At 44.2% G+C, this 23,093-nt stretch overlaps 1 protein-coding gene across 1 annotated transcript in view; it reads right to left on the reverse strand.

The window, feature by feature from the left end:
* Wwox (WW domain containing oxidoreductase) overlaps window positions 1-23,093 on the reverse strand; it is an 894,370-nt gene that overhangs the window by 637,013 nt on the left and 234,264 nt on the right. The gene's annotated exons all lie outside the window — the stretch shown is intronic.

Here is a 23,093-nt window from a genome sequence, read left to right on the forward strand (position 1 = left end):
CTTTCTGCCTCCGCCTGTACAATTATCCCTGAGTCACCCTAGCAAACTCAAGTGATGACTTCACTGTGGTTGACATCTGAATTTATTTCCTGGCTAGATGATACTGAGAATCTTTTTATGTGCTCATTGGTACCTAGAATATTTTCTTGGTAGAAATATGTGTCCAGTTTTTATGCCTACTTTGGAGCTAGAAGGTTTACCTTCTTACTGTTGAATTATGAAAGTTCTTTATATATAATAGATACGACTCTTTCAAGGTATTTTCAAATATCTTTCTCATTTTGTTTTGTTTTTAATTTCTCTTTGTCCCTCGTGCTTTTGGGGTTGAACCTATGAAATCATTATTTGTTCCAATATCATAAAGATATTGTGATTCTATATTCCCCTCTGGGATGCAGTAGTTTGAGATTTTATATTTAGGTCACTGATTCCTGTTTAGCTAACTTCTGTATATGGTGCATGAAGTGATGCAGCTTCATTCTTTCATGGTAGATACCCAGAGGCTCTGGAACCACTTATGGAAAAGGCTACTCTTTACCCACTGAGTTATTCCAGCAACAGCGTTCGAAAAATCAACCACATAAAGGTTTAATTCTGGAATCCCAATGCTATTCAGTTCTCCATGGTCCATGGACATGACATATCATGCTTTTAATTACTGAAAATTGGTCTAGGCTTCCCACTCTGTTTCCAACCTTTGGTTTGTCTGTCCAGTGCCTTTTCATTCTCACATGATATTCAAGACCAAAACTCCAGGTTTGAAGGAAACTGAATTCATAGTATAGATCAACCTGAGGTATAGAAGGAATTTCATGGGGGTTTCTGCCCCACTCCAGTGCGTATAGCTACCGAATAATAAAAGACACAGAAACCTGGTGGTTTTATTAACAAGCTGTTGGCACTATGTTGGGCAGGTTCTGAGGTATATTAATCCTTCCATCCTGTTAAAAACCCACATGAATGCCCCATGATTTGACAAGTTACTATTTCCTGGGCAGCTTTTGCTATAGTTGTCTGTCCTCAGGGTGAACTTCTCCTGGCCACATGTTTCTGGTCCATCCTGCCCCATGGTGACCTTTTACTCCTCCTCCTTCTGCTCCTACCCTCTTGGTCTCTACTTGAGATACAACCCCACTGGATCTCAAGTCTCACCTTCCTCTCTCTCCTGTGCAGTCATTGTCCAATCGGAGATTATTGGGGAGCATTCTTTACAGCACGTTGGTCAGTATAATACCCATGTCTAGACTGCAACCTGATCTTGAGACACAGAACTCAGCGTGTGAATACAGGGCGCCCAAGATCAACTCCAACACTGGGGGCTACTGATATCTACACCATATCCTATCTTCCAATCCACGAACACAGGCTATCTCCATATTCATCTGAATGTCTTTAATCTCTTCTAACAATATTTCCTACATTCAAAACTCGTACGTTTTTCACATTTGTTAAATTCATTTGTATGTTTTGAAACTGCTTCTTTATTTTTTTTTCTCTCCTGTTACTGCAAGCAGAACAATTTTCTTTCATTCCTTTTGGAGTGGTATCACTGCTCCTACACGGAAGCAAAATGGCTTCTGCATGTTTAGCAGTCACCTCGCCATCCAGCTGAACCTGGCTGTGAGTTGTCACACTTTCCAATTTGAGTTAAGATTTTTATACATGCAAAGTGATTTCATCTGCAGGGAAGGCAGTTTTTTTTTCCTTTCCAGTTTGGATGGTTTCTGGCTACTAACATCCATGTCCTGGTTTTGGATGTTAGGGAGAAATCATACAAGTTTTCAGTGTAAATATATCAGTGGTGGACTTTGTATTAGTACCATTAGTGAGGTGAAGGAATAGCCTGAGCATGAATTTTAGTCAAGAAAGTGTACTGAACTGTTTACAAATGATTTTTCTGTATCCATCCAGATGGCTCTTTATTCTCCTGATTTCTCATTCTTTCACTGACTAATTTTTGAATATTTACCTTTGAATCCCTGAAGAATCAGTCAGTATATATTACTTTTGTTGGTACATTATTTCATTTAGTTGGCTGGTATTTTGTTGAAGATTTTGTGTCTGTTCCTATGTGATGCTGGTCCTTCATTTTCTTCTCTTCAGAAGACTTTGCTTTTGACATCTAGCTAACACTGCCTTTCTACAGAAATTTGGAAACATTGCCTTCTCTCCTACGTTCTTGGCAAGGTGATAAAGAACTGACAGCAGAGTCTGGTTAAATGCTTGGTGGAAAGCATGCACAGCACAGCTAGAGAGAAGTAGATCTGATAAATCACATTTTTAAGTATTCATGAAATCTCATTATCATGGGGCAATCTGGATCGTGTTAGGAGATCATAATATTCATTTCTGTTGCTTGATCTCTTTTCCAACTTATCACCACTTAAAAATAAGCATGGTGGTCAGCTGGGTTTGTCCCGGATAACTTCTTTTTCATACGTGGTGTGCACCATGGCTGTCAATCAACAGTTCCAAATGGTACCATCCCTTTCTGCAGACCAGCTTTGAGTGCTCTGAGGCAGCAGTTCCCCTACTGCATGCATCAGCCTTGCTTTACACCAAAGTAGAGGTCTGTGCCTGTGGAGCTTTCCAGCAAGGCAGACTCTTTGGAAAATGTGGCATCAGGGGAAGGGGTGACACGCAAGTGTATTATTACATCTGAGCTAAGTTTTGGTTATAACTCTACTATTTGCTCAATTCTCCAAGCTGTATTCTTCCCCCACCCACCAGCCCCCTGCCTTGGGATGGTTCCGTTAACTATGGAGTAGACATTCACTGAGAATTTGGGGTACATAGGTCATTTAACTTTCATGATAACTTTGGGCGATATTCATTCTCCCTATCATTGTTCAGTCAGGACAATGGAAGGATTGTGCATTACACTATTATAGAATTAGTAATATAATTAGAGGCAACTTTCCTGAGGTCAAGATTCAAAGATTTGAGTCAACAAATGTAAATGAGTAAACAAACAAATGAGTAAGAACAAGGCAAAGGATGGCTCCAGTTCGAATGCAGAATGCCACCCACAGCCTTGGGGTTGTGAACTTGGGCCCCAGCAGCAGCCATATTGGAACAATGAAGTGAAAACTTCTAGTTTCTTTGGAAAGTCAGTTGTGTCAAGAGCCACACAGGTGAAAGGATGTATTGCTAAAGCAAACACATGAAAGACTGTTTTCCAGAAGCAGAAACAGGTGAAGGGATGTTTTCCTGAAGAAGACACAGGTGAAGGGATATTTTGCTGGAGTAGATACAGGAAAGATTGTTTTCCAGAAGCAGACACAGGTGAAGGGATGTTTTGCTATAGCAAACATGAGAAAGGACGCTTGATGAAGGAATATAAATATGACCCCACAGACAGTGGGAGGCGAGCACTGAGCTTTTGCTTGGCTTACACTGCCTTGCTATGCTTTGCTAATGACAAGCATGTATTGGTTCAACTTACACAGAGCTGTTGAGCTCAACTTGTGGTAACGCTGACATTGAGAGAAACTTGCCCAAGAATGGCCAGTGTGCAGCTTGCTGCTTCAACGGCCTTGCCTCATGCAGTTAGAGAGCTTGGAGGTTTCTTCAGGATTGAACTACAGCTGCCTGGTGTCTGTCTGCTGAAAGGACTGGACGGTAGCTGCCGGTTTGTGCCTGGTGTCTGCCTGCCTAGAGGACTGGTCTGCAGCTGCTGAGTCGGATTTGATGTTTGCTATGTTTCTTGCTGCCCAAGAAGATCAAGGTGAACAGATCCACTTTCCCCATACCCAAATAACTCTTCTCTTCCACTACCCGCTCTGGGTGGTGGGCTAGAGGAGAGGTTGAACCCTTATCACAAGTAGGTTGCAAAAAATGTGTGCCTACAGAACATGGAGTATGTGGTACACAGAACCTAACTGGCATAATTCAGTGGTGGGAGTGGACCTTTAAGGATTACCCAGCCTGGCCCTGCTTCAGGCCCTATTCTCAGCATCCTCCTGGCCACAGGGGCCCAGCTGCAAGCAACATGAATTAAACTGCTCCCCGCACCCCCACTATGGCTTCTCTGTCTTTATGGACTGTAGTCCCACGGACAGTAAGTCCACATGAATCCTTCATCCTTCCTGTTGTTTCCGTCTGGCGTTTTTGTCACAGCCACAAGTAACTAATACAATATCCAAGCTGGGATGGTTAGACTGAAGTGTTGGCATTCTAGCCTAGGGCAGTTCCCTTCTTAGCAGGTTCACAGCCCATTGGTGAACCCATGTAAACCCGTTTCCTCCCCTAGGAACTGGGGACAGGAGAACGGAGCTTGCAAGTTGGTGATGAGCACAGCCCCAGCATCTTGGAGGTCACAAAACAGGCCTCTACAGATACAAAAAGATTGAAATAATCCCTTGCATCCTATCAGAGCATGACGGACTAAGACTGGTCTTTAATAATGACAAAACCAATGGAAAACCCACATGCACATGGAAACTGAACAACTCTCTACTCAGTGATGACTTGGTCAAGGAAGAAATAAAGAAAGAAATTAAAGACTTTTTAGAATTCAATGAAAATGAGGACACATCATACCAAAACTTTTGGGACTCCTACATCAATGCCCTTTGGTCACAAGAGAAAACCTAATTCTGTGACTACTTGTCTTTGAGACACGTTGAGGCAGAGTGACCATGGGGAATTTTAATATTACGCCCTTTCCATGGCTGCAGGTCCTCTCCTGGGCACCTTTATTCTTGTCTTGTGGTGTCCCCAAGCATGGAAACCCACTGAAGACCTTAGTGCAGAGGATGTGGGGGACACATCGGCTCTCACTACATTTCCATTCCCTTCATTAGTGTTTAATTGCAGAACACCAGAGGCAAACGATGTACCTAGCACCTAAACCATGTCACCTCTATTAATTAAAACAGGCTTATAGAATATGAAACCATAATGTGCTAGCCTTTTTTTTTTAAATTATGAGGGTACCTAATTGGTTTGTACAAAAGGAAAAGTATTCCTTTAGCTTTCCTTTAATGAGGTTTTTATTATTCAAATGGTACATTTCACTCAATCTTAACTAAAAGCCGGTGCGATTCAAAAGAGCCTTGGATGGTGAATATTTACAGGCCATCAAAGAAAAGGCTGGATCAAACTATGAAGATGGGAAGGGAATAAAGACAGCATCAATGGAGCCCAGAGCAAAGTCAGGATCAAACTGTGAAGATAGGATGGAAGTAAAGCCCACATCTATGGAGCCCAGAACAGATGTTATTAGGCAGCACCTTAAGGGGGAATTTTGCCCTCACCTGGGTTCTGAGCTGGGAAGGGTGATGGGGTTGAAAGGGCCATCATCCATGACAAGCACTGGAGAACCCAACGAGGAGAAATCCACTATCGGCTCTCCGGTCTGCTCATGGAGAAACTACCCACTTCTCTCCCTGCCGGGTAGACCCTGGCAAGGCATCGAGCTGCTATGAGGACGGTGTTGAAAGGCAGGCAGTGTGTGGCCTATAGGCCATAAAACATCCACTTCCCTGGTAGGTGAGTCCTAATGATGAACCAGTGGGTGGCTCTGTGGGTATCCTTCAGAGTGGCAGCGGTGAGGCTTCTTGACCTCTCAGCCAGGCTCTCCCAGTAGCCGAGTTTAACTGGTTCATCCTCTCAAAGGGAGAGCTGGGTCCTGTCCAGAGACTGTTGCTAACCAGATACGGAACAGCCGTGCTTTCTTTGGCTCCTTGCCCCTTTGCATCCCTAGAGCCTTGCCTGCTGCCTATCCCAATTTCAGGCGTTCTCTATTGGCTCATACCTGCTGTGTATTAGTTTCATCAAACCCTGCAGACAGGACTGGGCAGAGACCAGCTCAGTTGGGAAGGTGATTGCTGCATGGACTTGGGGAACTGACGTTTATTATTTTAACCCATGCCTCAGTGAAAAAGAGCCATAGTCCCCAGTTTCTAATCTCCAGATCTGGGCAGGCAGAGACAGGAGTAGCCCCAAGTCTTGCTGGCCAACCAGCCTAGCTTACTTGGGGATTTCCAGGTCTATGCCTCAAAAAAAGAATGTGGTGATGTCTTCTGGAGGTGACTTGTCCATTGTACTCATGAACTGAGTGCGGCTACGGTTACCTGCACAGGACCTGTGGAGAAGCAAGCCAACAAGGTCAGCCAATACTCCTACAGGCAGCGCGCTAAGTGGAGTCGTAGGTAACAAAGCAGGGGGAGAGTGGCACAGGTCCTGGGTTGTACATGAAAAACAGGAGAGGATTGTTGGAGTAGATATGATCAAGATGCATTGGATATGTGCGAGAAAATGTCAGAGACTAAGTAAATGATGTTTAAAAAACTGAACAGAGCCTGAGGACCGACACTCGAGGCTGTCCTCCAACCTCCGCTTTCTCACACACATTACACTGGAGAAAAATCACTGGAGGAAGAAGGAATGAAGAAAAAAAGAATGGAGAAGAAACAAAGACATAGAGAGGCAAGAGGGTTGAAAAGACAAAGAGCCACCTGAGGTTAGAGCAGGTTTGCGTTGTAACAGACAACCCTCTGTCTGCTCGCCCTCTTTACTGTTCAAATGCATGTGTCCATTCTCTTTCCTGGCTCCCAGTACACCAGCTATTGCCAAGTAAATGCTGTCCTTGCACTGAGTAGAATCTTCCAGCTCTGCCCATTTCATGTGTCGCCACACTGAAGTGAACTCCTGACCATCTCTTTACCCTTGATGCTCAGCTGGAAGCTTAGTGGGCTCCCTCCTCAAAGGTTCTTACAGGCTTTATCTAGACCTTTGTCAAGGTCAACCCGATGGGACCAACAGAAAGTCAAGATGAAAGAAGGAAGAAAGAGGAGGAGGGGAGGAGGAAGAGAAGGGAGAAGAGGAGGAAGATGAGAATGATGATAGGCTGTTGGATTTACTGCCAATAAAATGAAGCACAGAACTGAAAATCTGGAGACCCAACAAATTCCTGGCTTTTAAGTCCTCACTGCAAGTCAAACTACCAGAGATAGCAACTCTGAGTAGAGCCAGTCCCATCAGTATGTATCCTCAATACATCCACTGCCCCTCTCAACTATTTCCTTAAGTCTGAATGTTTGGGGAGCCTCCTCACCAGTACCTAGGAACAAGTGAGTCACACATAATACCCTCATATTTACTGTAGTGACCAGTTTCTTGGGTGTAGCATGTACAGGGGGTGGGGGGCTATTCTGGAACTTCTTCAAACTTTCTACCATGAGTCACAATGTGTCTCTGCCACTAGTCATCAATGCCCAGAAGGAGGTACATCTGTTCTCAGAGGGCATGGTATGCAGTAAGAACTAAGCCTTGGGGCTAGATAAATGGTTCAACGGTTAGGGAGTACTCACTGCTCTTACAGAGGATCTGGGTGTGGTCCACTCCCAGCACCCACACTAGGTAGCTCATAATTCTTCATAACTCCAGCTATAGGGGACCAGACAGTCTCTTCTGGCCACTTTAGGCGTCTGTACTCATTGACATAAACAGAAACACACACATCATGATAAAAAATGAGCCTGTAACAGCAAGCAAGTTGTTCATATCTGAATGTATGCATCAGAACCAATGCTATATTCTTTATGATATTTGGTCCCTACGGCATTTATATAGCTATCTTTGGCAATATATTACCTAAAAATGATTTAAGTTGGTGAATACAAATGACCAAAAAAAGACAGTCATTTATGTTTTGGAGACAAGACTGTTACATCATGATTCCAGGAAGACCCAGGATCAAGAAGACCCAGGCTGGCTGTCAACTGTGAGAAAGGAGAAGGGGGCTTAAAAGGAATCTCGGAGCAGCAGGAGCCACCTCCAGGAGGTGTGAAGTGTAATGATGGTCTTCACACAGTGATGGTGTGAAGATGAAATTGTTAGCCTGCCCCACAAATGAAGTAGGGTTTTCTAGGTTAAGAAATGCCCTTTTAAGTGATCCAACAACTGTGACTTTGCAGGATCCCATTTCAGAACAAACGAAAGAATGACCTAGATGGAACGCAAGGCAAAAGGAAATATATTCCACTTCCTTCTAGAAACAGAATGTTAGACCATCTGGGGTACTGCTCAAGTGAGCTACAAGAATTCATACTATTTGGAAATACTGTGAAATTTGATGCAAAGGACATATGGAGCTGTGTTCCATTAAGAAACCCATTTGGAAGTCTTACTTTGTGACTTGCAGTGTGTTCTGCCAGAGAAGAAAGGAGTAAAGACTATATAGCATTACAAGGTGGGTCCTTGCTTAAATTAACATCGCTGGTTTGGTCTGAATTCATGATAGGCAGCAGAAACTTGGCCACAGTAGTTATCTTCTAGAGCTGTCTCCACCCAGTTGAGATTCTCCATGTTTCTGGAACCTGCCCAGACCACAGCTATGCAGTGGACATGCCCGAGGTATGTCCATGATGATTTGGGGGAATATATGAGAAAATTTTTTAGAAATTATATTGTATAATGCATTGAATACATATGTAACTGGCTTGTCAAAATTGCAGTTTAAAGGATGGTCTCACAAAAGATTTCAAGTCTTGATAACACTATCTCTTATATAATAGGATACTAAAGCATTGATTTTATAATAATCCTGATATGACATTCAATTGATTTAATTTGAGAAGAGTTGCATTATAACAGAATTGCTACTAAGGGTGTTATTTAGAAAGAACAAGCAGTGACTACCTTTTACACAAGTCATCCACAAGAAATGATTGGCATTTTACTGAGGGGAGACTGAGGAGCAGAGTTTCTATTTTAGAAGTGTGTGTGTGTGAAATTTTTTCATGAGAGAATCCTTTTGACTGATATAATTCCAGAAAGCCAGAGAGGTTAAACTACGTGTCACAGAAAACTTGTTCTTCAGCCTGGGTCTGCCTCTCATCAGGGAAGTGGAACTTAGAGAACGTAATAAACTGAGTTACAGTTGTGTCTCCTGTAAAAGAGATCAGCTATGCCCACCCTTTCTGATACTTATGAGAATTGAAAAACTTCATACAGGATCTGGAGAGAAGAATCAATGGTTAGTAGTGCCTGCTGCTCTTCCAGAGGACCATAGTTCAGTTCCTAGCACCCCACAATCAGAATGCTCACAACTGCCTATCTGACTCCAGCTCTTCAGGAATCCAATGGCCTCTTCTTGGCCTCCTGGGGGCACTGCACATACATGTTTCTACTGGCTCCAGACACACGCATACATATACATATAATTAAAAATGAGAAAAGTAAATCTTAGGCAAAACTATGTATGATGTTTCTGTGTTGACCTTGATGGAGAAGTTGTCTAAAGCAGCTGATTAATATTTTGCTCACCTTCCTGTTTCTTATACCTGGGCCTTTCTACCTTGGGGAGATGGTACCCACCAAGAATGCATACACACAAAATATATATACAGTTGCTCTCCACATTGACTAGATTGTTCCAAGTGCCTTCACTTAGAGACTCTGTAAGATTTTCTCTATAAATAGGGGAGGAAAGAAAGCATGCAAAAGGAGCCATTACCCATAACACCAAGACCAGCTTGGGTGGTCCATGATCATCAACTGTGCTTTGAGTGGGTCACGGCCCTAAAGATGTCTCGAACTTGATGGACACCATAGGGCATTAACACAATAATTAACCAGGAGTGGATTCTGCTGTCACAATAACTTAGTTACGCTTAATTAATATTTTCTTTTTATTTCAGCTGGAATAGAGAAAACAAGCCAGACAATCACCAGGAGGAGAGCAAAGCTCTGGCTCTGTCCCCTGGAGACCGACAGGAATTTTTCATTTCATGCACCATTTGCAACTTCTTAGAGTAGATTCTGGAACATCAGTGCATTAGCAGAAAATGAAAACACTCTTGTTTTGGTTATTTTCTCAAATTTTGGCCTCCTGTCCATTATCTTAATTGGATTTTCCCATCCCATCATCCCAAGTCCCAGCAGTGAAATCTCAAGCTCATTGATTCTCAAGCAGGGGTGTAAAACACAGTGACACCCACGTCTTCCCCAACACGGTTTTCTAGGGGAAAAGGCATCGATTTGATAATTGTGCACTTAGGCAGATTGGCATGGCATCTTCAGTGCAGGCCTGATGCTCTGGTGCAGATTCTAGCAATTTCCAAACCTGCCCTATGCACTTAAGCACTTTACTGTCCCATGTTCCTGCTTCCAGGGAATATTTAATAAAATGGAAAATCAATGTTTAGCAGAATCTGGAGAAGTAGGGAGGGGGGTGAGGAACAGCAGCCTGGACCACTCATCGAGCCTGGACCACTCATCGTCTTGCACACACATTTGAACACAACTCCCATAAACTGGAAACACAGCAGTGTCTCTTGGTGGGATCCCATGGGTTCCTAGGGACAAAGGAATTGTGATGTCTGAATTCCTAAAGAATTTTACAATGGTATGAAAATCTCTTGGGAGGCCACAATGAACAGCAGTAGATTCCACAAGTTAACTCACAGAACACAAATATTAGTATTAGTCAGAGGGAGGGCCCTCGCAGATGAAGCATGCTGGGTTGGAGTGCTTCAGTGAGGAGGGTAACATTTCCCCATCAGCTCCATCTCACTTACACCCAGAGTGGACTTGAAAGCCCCTAAAATAATCCCAGTGCCTCCTCTTCTCCAGGTAAATTGCAACCTTTAAGCATTTTACTTTATTGACAAGTGCATAGAATAAAAGGAATGCCCAAACAACTACGCTTCCCCGACATGCATTAGCATTCCCCACTCAAAGTGCATTTTTTTTTTTTGTGGATAGAAAGCAATAGTAAAGCATAATAATCCATTATTTATAAATTCCAAGTGACACCATGGATGGACAAGTTCTGGGAGAAATTCATAAGACAGGAACACTGGTCTTTTTTAAAAAACAAAACAAACCATAGAATCATTGAAAACTACTAGTTGATGATTTCATTAACATGATGCAGAGAGAATTTATTTAATACACACTCTGAAGTTCTCTTGTAGGCAGAGGGGAAGACTTTAATAAGAAGGTGAACTTATATGGAAAATAGAGAGAGAAATAGTGTGTGATATGTGCTTAAGCACATGGTGGAGTCCAACAGTACAGCGTCTCATGCATTTTGTACATTTCCTTCGCCCATGATGACTCTCTCTCCTCTGTTTTGCCTAGAGATATATGGAGCTGTAACAGAGTTCAGAAAGCCCCTGACAGCTATGTGCTGCCATTCAGACCTGGGAGATTCCATGTTATGATAAAAATTAATGTACTCTGACATCCTCTGGGACTCTATGGGGTCTGGGAATATCTAATGACGAAATACAGCCATGCCAGAGAACAGCATGTGCCTGGGCACATGATGATGAGTCTGTAGGTGGCTCCCTTGTCACCCACCAGCTTCTAAGAGGCTGGACCAGTCCCAGTGCCAAAGGGAGCCAGCACAGGATGGTTAGAATTCTTTCCTGTGTCCAAAGAGGATCAGTGAAAAAAAAGAAACACTTCACAAAACAGTGAAGTGGGATGCAGCCAGACAGCTTATTGAGATGGCTTTTTCTGGGAATACTTGAACAAGCATGTATTCACCACAGAGAGGACATCAATAATAGAACACTGGAAGGATTCTACTCAAATATTGCTTGGTGAACCAATGAATTTAGCTGGGGTAGCTTACACAATATGGGTGAGGGGTTCCTTACAGGAACATGGGCAATTATGGGAGGCTGCATAATTTAAAAAAAAAAGTCGGTCACCCAGAAACTGGTAAGGACATTAACAGCCTGGGGGAAGGGTTGGAGCTTTGGATGCTCCCTCATCCAACAACCAGGAACCACTACTTATGTATCCTGGGGAGTGTGGTAGAGCCTCAGGAGGCCAAACATTAGTGGGTCCAGCAGCTTCTGAGAGTTCAAGTTAGGCAAAAGCCACATAGATAGAATATGGCAACATACCTCTCAAAACACAAGAAGACATCTGTGTTTGTCAGGGTTTATATTCCTGCACAAAGCAAGCTGGAAAGGAAAGGATTTACTCAGCTTACACTTCCACATGGCTGTTCATCACCAAAGGAAGTCAGGACTGGAACTCAAGCAGGTCAGAAGGCAGGAGCTGATGCAGAGGCCATGGAGGGATGTTACTTACTGGCTTGCTTCCCCTGGCTTGCTTTCTTATAGAGCCCAAGACTACCAGCCCAGGGATGGCACCACCCACAAGGGGCCCTCCCACCCTTGAGCACTAATTGAGAAAATGCCTTACAGCTGGATCTCATGGAGGCATTTCCTCAAGGGAGGCTCCTTTCACTGTGATAACTCCAGCTTGTGTCACGTTGACACACAAAACCAGCCAGTACAACATCTAATCTATCTTGGGAGACAGAGGAAAATGATGGTGAGGAGGGAGGAAAGCAAACAATATACAAAAGAAAGGGGAGGATGAAACACAGGAAATGAGAGCAGAAAGGAAGCTATACTGTTTGCCCTCCTTTGAAGGTACCTCTAAAAGAGACAAGAACTGGCGTTAAGCTGCTGAGCTTGGAAGACCCTCTCAAAGGAAAAGAAAGAGAAAGAGAGAGAGAGGGAGAGGGAGAGAGAGAGGGAGAGGGGGAGGGGGAGGGGGAGAGGGAGAGAGAGAGAGATAGAGAGAGAAAGAGAGAGAGAGATCTGTTTAGCAGTGTGCAACAGGGCCGCATAGCCAACACTAGAATCTATTTTGCATACAGATCTTGTCCAAGATCAAGTAGAAGCCCTCCCTCTAACAAGGAGATAGTCTACCAAGAAATATATATATTGGCCATCCTTCCATAGAAGTGTGAAGTCTGAAGAAGTTCCACACACAAAAAAATACTAAACTAAAAAACAAACAAAAGCCCTAACTACCTAATCACAAGCTGGAGCTGCCCTTTCATCACTGAGAAGTCCCCAGAAGGAGCCAGGAATTCCCAACTAAGGCCAGAAGGAGCTAGGAATTGGCAAGTAATAGACAACAGCTGGTAGCTCGTGCATGCCCGCCCAGGACTCACTCACTCACACACACACACACTCACTCACTCACTCACTCACACACACACTTCCCAGCTACATTCTAGCCCTCCCTTGACCACCAATGGACGGGCTCCTTAGCCCTTCCATTGCTAAAGGAATGCTACTTCCACACCAGGGAATAGTCTCACCTCCGTGGCTATGTTAAAAGGCTGTGGAACCTTGAGGTCTTGAGACATGCCTGGTTCTGGGTCATGCCCTGCTTCATGATCTGTCATAATCTCAGATGCTATGACCACAAGCATCCAACTGATACAGGTGAAGATACCCCAACCTGCCTTCTGTGACATAAAAGACTATCTTTAACTGAGCCAAAATGAACCCTTCATTCCTTAGCTGCTTTTGTCAGACATTTAGTCCTGATGCTGAGCAAAAATAACTACCATTAGAGCCCGTCCTATGGGGCCAGCCTAGGCAGGCATCCTAGGCTTCCTTACTCTGAGCCCCTAGAGCCTCCAGAAGCCCTGGAGGAAGGCTGGCTCAAGCTAGGCCGATGTTTAGCTAATGTTTGTATACAGCCCAGGGTCACCAACCTCTTCATGGAATGGCACCATCCAGTCAGCTGGGCCCTCTACATCAATACACAGTCAAGCTAATCCCTCCCCACACCCAACACACACACACACAAACACACACAAGGAGAGAGAGAGAGAGAGAGAGAGAGAGAGAGAGAGAGAGAGAGAGAGATAGGATCTGACTTGGGAAATCCCTCAACTGAGACTCTCCTTTCTCAGATGACTCTGAGCTGTGTCAAATTGACAGTTAAAGCTAACAAGGACATAAGGACATCTTCCTTCAATCTGTCTACCCATCTATCTACACCCAAGAGCCATAGGGCAGAACGGCTAAGGGTAGCACTAGTGTATCCGTGTTTGTTAAGGATTCCTAGATGGCTTTATAACAGCCAAGTGGAAGAATGACTGCATCGATCTCTCAAGACTTTACAGAATGACTGTAAGCAATCCAGGCACTGCTGTCCTTTGAGATTAGAGACATTCTGCTCACTGTGACTTCCAGAAGCTACAATTTGTCAATGTACCTGTTACACACTTCTGGGACAACCAGATACATCTTGCTGCCTGTTTCCAGTTAGCAGTGTGTGGGTTATGTCAACTTGAGTGTGCCAGTTGACTTGCTCTGAGACAGGGTCTTACCATATAGCCTTTACCTGGCCTGTCTGGTAGCTTTTTCTTATCACGAGTCAGTTGGCTGCTACGCTGTAGCACCAGGCCAAGTAGCAAAATGAAAAACTAGGCTGCTCATTGAGAGGACCCATTTGTGTTTTTGAGAGACAAGGTTCTGAACCAACGCTTGACGAGCATCTACAAATGGGATCTTCCTTGGGGACTTTCGGTAGGCAGCATCGGGTAGCACACCCGATTTACTTCAAATGTACATTCAAGTGTTTAGGCTAACAAGAATCAACTTCTCAACAGTTTACTGAGGAAAAAAAGATGCTTCCCGTGTTATTAAGATGTGATTTCCCTGTAGTTTAAGCATGGTGTCTCAATGTGTCAATTATGTAAAATCTCGAATCCTGACTTGACAATGAGGTTGGAAAGAATGGTATAAGAGGAAGAAATCACGTGACCTTAGTGAGCCAGGCTAGGAGCACAGCTCAGACACACTTAGAATGCAGTCTGCACGTCCTACAGTAAATCCAGGGCTCCTCAAGAGTGACCCAATATTAACATTGCCATGGATTTGCTGCAAAGCTGGCTGGCTGGGTAGTCTCCTTAAGGGACAGAGACCAGGTTTCATGGGCTGGACTCTACCTGGCCGATGGAAACTACAGGGCCCATGGTCAGATCAGAGAGGTCCAACTCTTTGATATAGTTATATTCCCACAGATTCCTAGAAGGGCACCTTTAGTTTGTGTGTCTAAAATAACCATGGCAAGTATGATTCCTTTTTAAAAGCTGTTTCAGGGGCTGAACAGATGGTAAAGTGATTAAGAGCCCCTGCTGCTCTTGCAGAGTACCTGAGTTCAGTTCCCAGAACCCATGACAGGCAGCTCACAACTCTCTGTAACTCCAGCTACAGAGGATCCAACTCTCTCTTCTGGAGCTTGAGAGTTCCTACACTTCTGTACATAGCTCTCCACTCCCACCCCCACATATACACATACTTTTTTTTTTTTTAAAGATCTTTAATGGTCACTTCCCACGATTTAGACACATTCCATCTTAACACTACACAACAGAGTATCCGTTCAAGAACACTGAATGGTTGAGAATTGGTGCCTTAGCAGTCAAGTTTGGAATTGCACACGGTGCCACAAGCCTAGAACCCAGCAATGGGGTACTGAGGGGTAGTAGGATCAGGTGTTCAAACCCAGCCTGAGCTATCAAAAATGCAGTTTCAAAAAAGTGCTCCCCCAAACTAACAAAGAAAAAATGATTTTTCTCCAAATGGGACCATGTGCTTCCATTTTGTCATTCTCCTCTTCTCCCATCCATCCATCCATCCATCCATCCATCCATCCATCCATCCATTTACCAACTGCTCTGAACTTATGGTAAGGCAGTGTGACTGATAGGATAGAAGACAAAAACAAAAATATGACAATGGTGAGGACTCTTTATTAAATGCAAACCAGTCACCAGGCTGTATACCGTGAGAAGAGCGTGCTATCTAATCCTCTCAACAACCCCAGAGTGCTTTGACCGTCTCTTCTCATTTTTCATCAATGAATTGACTAGTGGATCACAAAGTCATGCCAAGGTCTTCACAGGTAACCGAACAAAGACACAGAATAAAGTTAGAGATGAATCCTCTGATGTTTCTGGTCCCTGGGGCTTGATGTAATAATAACAACCAAAAGTCAACATAGAAAAGAGGAAACATCCCAAAGTATTGCATGTGGTGACTGGGTGTGTTGTTGAGGCTCTAAGACAGTAATACTCAACCTGTAGGTCATGACTTCCTTGGGGCAGGGGTTACATATCAGATATTATGCATATCAGATATTTACAATAAGATTCACAACAGTAGCAAAATTACAGTTATGAAGTAGCAACAAAATAATTTTTTGGTTGGTGTCCCCACAACATGAGGAACACCAGGAAGGCTGAGAACCATTGATCTAAGAAATGATTTGTTGATATAGAAGTGGAGCTACGAAGACAGGAAGGAAACTGGAGGGTCGGTAGAAACACATAGTCATGCCCTGAGGAGGTGACAGGCAAGTATGAGGGGACAGTATGAGGTAATGGCTAGTGCCAGCATGAAGGTCCTGGGGATATTTCTACGAGTGTGAGATACAGAGGCATAGGGTTGGGCATAGATAATCAACAAAGACACAAGACATTACACCTGGTCTCTGAGAACTGAGAGGGCAACATCAGCAAGCGCAGAGACTGTACCTCAGTCAGCAGGATGCCCCTAAGCAGGTCGGAGTCAGAGCTGAGTTTGCATGTGAATGTAACGGCTCTGAGGTGCACATAGGGAAATGACCCTTTGGTCTTTGCCTATCTTTTGATAAGCATCATTTTGAAGACAAGTAGAAACTGAGGGGAAATGAGCACTGACATTTGGAGCAAATGTATACAGACAACGGTAAATGAGAGCAAATAGCTGCCATTTCTGCTTAAGGGGACTCCATGGAGAAGCACCTCCTAGACATTTGGAAGAAAATGCTCTCGGTACTTTAATTGAGGGGCTGAGCCTCCTGTCTGATGGGTCTGTTTAACCTCCTTTATATGTAACTCAGCAAAACAAATCTCCTCTTGCTGATAGAAAATTGGCTTCACAAAGCATCAACTCTGACCTTGAGGTGACCTTAATAATCATCCCAGTAGGCAAGGGCTGTCATTCATCCAATTAATGGGACAAACCTCCTTGGGGGTGGGTGTGGGGGAATTCGCGCTACATAGAACCTTTCCCAAATAAGTTAGATCTCTCTTATTTTCCAAATAGTTGAGTCTGCTGAGCTCAGTGGAGATTTGGGGCTAAGATCTAACCTAGCCTACCAGCTATTAGTTAGCATAACCTTAGAGCGGATTCTTAATCTCTTGACCTGTAAAATGTATTATTTGTTGAACTGGATACAAATGGGAGACACTGTGGTTCTTTTTGCTATTTTGGACCTGGCTTCTGACCCCTTAGCTATATAAGACAAACGACTAGGGGCTGATGAATAGCAGCCATCACCAGTATCATTCTATGCCTTCAAGTTCCCACTACAGCTTCAGGATCTTTCTTATTTACTGAGAATTCAGGGTGTTACTTGGACTATTTCCCATAAGGAGATATTTCCCAGAAAACATAGTACAGCACACCATTCTACTCAAATTCCTCCTTTTCCCACATAGCAAGTATCCAAATGCAGCTTTTATAGAATGATGAAATTGACCATGAACAGATTAACTGTATGTATCTACCCATCATAACCAGTCACGTGATCCCTTTCCTAAGGGAGGGGGGGCTTGTAATAGAGCTGAAATTTAAATCTAAATTCAGCTGACATCCCCAAACCTGTTATTTCTAATAAAGGAGGAGCTGTGGGCTATTGTCCTATGGTTAACATAGTGTGCCTGCAGAGAAGTCTAGCTATGGAATGTTTTGTCAATAAAGTTTTATTGTCACACACTGCCCATGGTTCTTCTATCAATAAAGTTTTATTGATACATACTGCCCACAGTTCTTTTAACACTAAAGTTTTATTGGAACACACTACCCATGGCTGTTTCCATGCTACACAGGCAAAACTGGGTTCTTGCAAAGAGAGTTCATCATCTTAAAATGTAAAATATTTACTTTCTGGCCCTTTACAGGAAAATGTGCTGAGCGCTGCTTTATATCACACTACTTCACAGAGGCGTTTCTTTGTTTGTTTAATACAGAATCACTGTATAGTATTCCTTTGAAATGTATTTTTAATGTCATGTAAAAGGTTTGCACTTAAAGAGTTAAGTAGGAGAAAAAAAAAAGTAAAGAATTTGTAAGAGACAAGCTGATCCCTCCCTGGTGTTTCTAGAGATTTTAAATGGTCCATGATGTGGTTTTTTTTTTTTTTTTTTTTAGTGATTTAAGTTGTAAAATATATAGGATAGAGGAACAATGAGAGGGTAGACTTCATCAAAACTTCCATGAAACACCATAAAAGAGACCCGAATGGCTGTGCCGTCTCTCCTGGAGTTTTCATACTGGGAAGAAAAGCAAAGCAACAGGATCCCCTGGCGCACGAACCAGGGTGGATTTCTCATGTTGAGCAAAGATGGATGCAGAAATGTTGGCTAAAACATTACTCACAAAGCTGAGCTAGGGAGAAAATGAAAGATTAATCTGTAATTTACGCATTGGCCTTCTGGGTGATTTATCCCTCAAAATTTGGGTTTTATTTAATAATTTATAGCCCACCCACTTCTATAGATGGAAAAGAAACAGAACTGTAGAATATGGATCCAAGAATATAATATCCCGGGTTAGTAGCTCCAGTTCTAAAAGTCATCTAGTGGAACATAAAAATAAACAACTTTGCTAAAGATTTTTATCCTCAAATGTTTAATAAGGAGAGAAAAGCTTTATTTTAACCTTTAAATAAAACACATCTTAGTATGATTTTCTGGGTGAAATGAAGCCAAATTTATTTAAATTATTCCAAAGACAGAAAGCTGAGATGAGAACTAGAAACCCGTGATGAAAAATGGCGCTATAGAAACCTTCAGAATTGCACAACTCGGTTAATATGAATCCTCTATCAACTGCAGATCCCTTCCAGGACGAGTGAAGCCCATGGCCAACGAGAGCTGGCTGACAAGAGACTCCTAGGAACCCAAGTCCTTTATGGCGTACCATTCTCAACTTTTAACACGGAAGGATTGGAACACAGCCTTCCATTTTATTGGGAACGACAGAACTCTAGTGAGAAAGAACATGATTCTGGAACATCCTGTCCTTGGATAGCCGATCTGTTTTAGGCCCCAAGATGTCAGCTTTCTATTCTGGTAAATTAAGAAGTTACAGTCAGATTCAAAGTGGATAAGAAGCCATCAAGAAGCTGAGGCTTTGGAGTCTGTCACAGGGCATCCCAAAGATCAGCCTGAGTGATTATCAGAAAGAGACTTGCCCCAGCTGCTTCCCACTGACAGATACCCTCGCCTACTAGCACTGTGGAGGCTGGCTCCCTTCCTGAATCCTAATTTAAACAAAAATATCTTTAGAAAAAAAAATATAGCTTGGTGGGAAACTGCCATAGTCGTTGGTTGGGAACTTTCCAGTAATGCCCAGAATAATTTAGCCTGAGAGATGTTGGTTGACCACTAACTCTTGGGAGAAACATCTAGAAGCAGATCCAGGTTTGTGAGCTGACCACCCAGAAAAACAAGCAACATGCAAACAACTTGGGGAGGCAAACTGGGTAGTCTGTCTGCACAGAACCGCAGCAGAGCGGTCTTAGCAAGTGGTCACGTGTCTTCTCTGTGCCGGGATGCAGACAATCTGAGGTTTAAATTCTCCACCCAATACATGATTCAGAGGGAAAGTGACTCAGACTCTCTGTGTGCTTGGACCTTCTGATTTGGTAAACTGAGTGGTGATGGTGAGACTCTAGGGTTACTGAGAGGCCAACAGAGAATGTATATATGTATAAGAACTTTGTCTGGGGTCTGGGGAGCTGGCTGTCAGTAAGGTATATTCTATACATGCAAAAGAACCTCCGTTTGAGCCCCCAGGATCCATAGTACCTAAGTTACTTTGATATTACTGTGCTCAGACACCACCACCAAGGCAACTTACAGAAGAACGAGTTTATTTGTGGCTCACAGTTTCAGAGGGTTAGAGTCCACGATGATCAGGATGGGGAACATGGCGGCAGGCAGGCAGGCAGGCAGGCAGGCACGGCACTGGAGCAAGAGCTAAGAGGTTCCATCTTGAGCCACAAGCACAAAGCACAGAAAGCACACCCACCGGAACTGTTGAGAGTCTTCTGAAACTGCAAAGCCTTTCCCTGGTGACACACCACCAACATGACATGTCTGGATCCTTCCCAAACAGTTCTACCAACTGAGGACCAAGTATTCAAACATGAGCCTATGGGAGGCCATTCTCATTCAAACCACCACACGTGTGGCAGCCGGACAAAGGGAGACACACCTATAATCTCAGAAATCCGGGACAGGAGGGATCCTGAGAGGCCAGCCTAGCCAGCTCCAAGTTCAGTTAAAAAGACTCTCCCTCAAAAAAAACAAAACAAAACAAAAACAAACCTAAGTGGAGCGAAGAAGATCAGGGGACATGCGTTCTCAACCTCTGTCGCCCACATGTACCTATATGCATGCACACTGAAACCCACACAGGCACACGCAGAGCAGGAAAAGATTCCTGTATGCTGCCGTGCAAGGACTGAACAGAACCTTTGCTTAGCTTCTGTTGCTTCCGTAGCTGGCATCAGTCCTTTTCACTTTAAAACAGTCTTTGACTCCCCACCCCACCCTCCAAAGAGAAAGACATCTACAGTGACTGATTCTCAGTGTCCCTAAGGCAGGGGGAGGCCAGCTATGCAGCCTATGTGGCTGGCTGCATTTTCTACCAGGGTTTTGCCTTCAGTTCTCTCTCTTCCTCCCCCATCTCTCCCTCCCTCCCTCCCTCCCTCCCTCCCTCCCTCCCTCTCTCTCTCTCTCTCTCTCTCTCTCCCCCTACCCCTATTTTCTTCATCTCCAAGGAACAAAATAAATACATTTGCACATCCCAGGGTAAGAGGTAACGAAGACTGCATGGGGGCCTGATGGCATTCCAGGGAGCTTGTGTGTAGGCTCCGAAATCTATTAAATGGAGCGTAATGGGGTGCCCACATAGAATTTACACTGAGAGGCTCTTTGGTCCAACTTGCACCAAAAAGAAAAAAAAAAGGTTCTGAACTGGCAGGCTTGCTTTCATTTGTCATTATGTTTTATACACAAGGAAATTTTAATGTCTGAAGATGGGTGGCAGCGATAAGAATGGAGTTACACGTGTTTTTCTGGCAGCCCGGTCACCAGCACTTAAATTCACTCCTGACAGCTCCCCGGATCTGGAGACCGTTAGTACTGAGCTGTCATTTGCCTTTCCAAAAGAAGCTTTGGTACTGGCAGTCTGTCAAGAGGGAAGAACCGCTTGCTTCTTTATATACATGTTTTCAGTAGGACAGTATTTCTCTACGCTGAGCAACCCTTATGCCACCCTTAAGACACAGAGAGGACAGGGTAGGGAGAGGCTCGAAGGGAAAGTGTCCTTGGGCCTGAACAATGGAGTACTGGAAAATCAAGTGAGGAACGGGTGGTCTTGCCCTCTGAGAGTCTGGGTCAGCGACTGCAAAGGGCCCTTAAGCATGATGGTTTCTGAACTCCTTACTGAATAAAAATCTGATGACTGCTTTGAGCGACAGAGGAACGGGGCTGTGATCGAGCTGTCTGCTCTCTTCAGCCAAGACACTCACTTCCGTACCCAATCAGAACAGTGGAAACGGGAGGAAGGAAGTGTAAGAATGGACAGAATGCTCCTTTGACCATCAACTCCCCGGTGACCCTAAAAACTCACTAGTTCTCTGAGTACAAGTCCCTAGTAGCTTTATAACAAAAGATAGTGTCACAGAATAGTTAGGAGGGGCCCTGGTGTGAGAGGCACAAACCGGTTTGGCCCCACTACTTACAAATGCTGTCTATATGTCTCTTCCTCTACCTTTCTAGCCTCACTTTCTCATCTATGTAATGGACATAGTCACTCCCACCATGAAAGAATGCTCTCAGATCTGAACCAGAAGGTGCAAGCCAGGCGTTCTAAGTGTGTGTGCTCCAGCTGGGCTCCCCCAAAATGAGCTGTTACTTCTGCTGCTGGGATTGTTAGTAATTTTGTCCCTCCACAACCACAGACGTATGGGGATGAGGATGTGGCAGCAGGAATAAAACACAGCATGCCCAGGACTGAGGCTGTGGCTTATCTGGGGTTGCTTGGCTCCAGAAGAACGGCTGGCAGTTCGGAAGTGCTCATCGAATGCCCGGTAAGGAAACGGACAAACAAATGACGAAGGACGAGATGAATAAATAAAGGTGCAAGCCGGTGCTGCTCCTGGCCTCCAGCCCCTCAGATGGCGCTCGCAAGGCAGGGCAGCTACTGAGGACACAGCACCGGAAAGAGCAGGTAGTGGGACTCACACTTCCCATTGGCAAGACTGGAGGGGGTGGTGGATCTAGCTATGCCTGTGAGCCATCGGAGAGCCTTCACGTGGCGATGATAAAAGGACTTGGGCCAGGATCTTCTCTCCAAGGAGGCAGCCCACTTGCTTGCTAAGCAAAGATCAGATACTGTGATGGTCTAGGAGACCGGTGTGGAGCCGGCACTAGAAACCCAGTGACACAGGAGCATTTGAATACCTGGTTGAAGATCCCTCCCTTACCCCTCTCATCTGCCCAGGGAAGTTCAGCCTGGCCTAGTGTGAGCCCTACCAGCCTAGGCAAGCCGGACTCCCTCACACCGCTCTTTCCCCCTCGGCACTACCTGGGCTATGATTAACTTAATCCTCATGCTCCCATCACCTCACTGGAAAAATATAAAATTAAGCTTAGTTATTTATTAATGAAAGCGAAGCCCCTGTGGTAAATGAGAAACCAGTACTGCTTGCCCTATAGAGGCAACCATGAAAATAAACCCTGGAAACAAAATACTATAATTATAACATAGCATGGAGCCTGGGTCTCTGCTGCATGACTTCCCTCTCCCCCTTCTTTCTTTCACTTCTTCGTTTCTCTTCTCTCCCTTCTTTCTCTGAAGGGAAGGGAGGCTGCTGGAGATTAATAGTGTATACTGCCCACCCCACCCTCACCCCCACTACACCTCAACTAAGGGAATCTGAAGAGTGAATAAAGAACGTTCCCTCACTTCCAATGTCAGCAAGATACAGTGGATGTAAGATCCAACCATGACTGTGCGTACCAGGAGGCACCAGGAATTGGAAAAGGCCTGATAAATCTTACAACCCGCATCTGTGTCCAGAGCTATATCCATACCCCATGTCCAAGCATCCAAGGTTTGCAGAGTGCCAGAAGACAGCATGCTCAGGGCTTCAGCCCCATTAGTATAGAATAAGTGAGGTTCTTGGACGCCCCTGAGGTACACATTTCCTCGATTCTGATAGATACAAGACAATGTGATTCTAACAAGGCG

The sequence above is a fragment of the Grammomys surdaster genome, unplaced genomic scaffold, assembly GCF_004785775.1.
Source record: "Grammomys surdaster isolate TR1022 unplaced genomic scaffold, NIH_TR_1.0 187, whole genome shotgun sequence".
NCBI lineage: Eukaryota > Metazoa > Chordata > Mammalia > Rodentia > Muridae > Grammomys > Grammomys surdaster.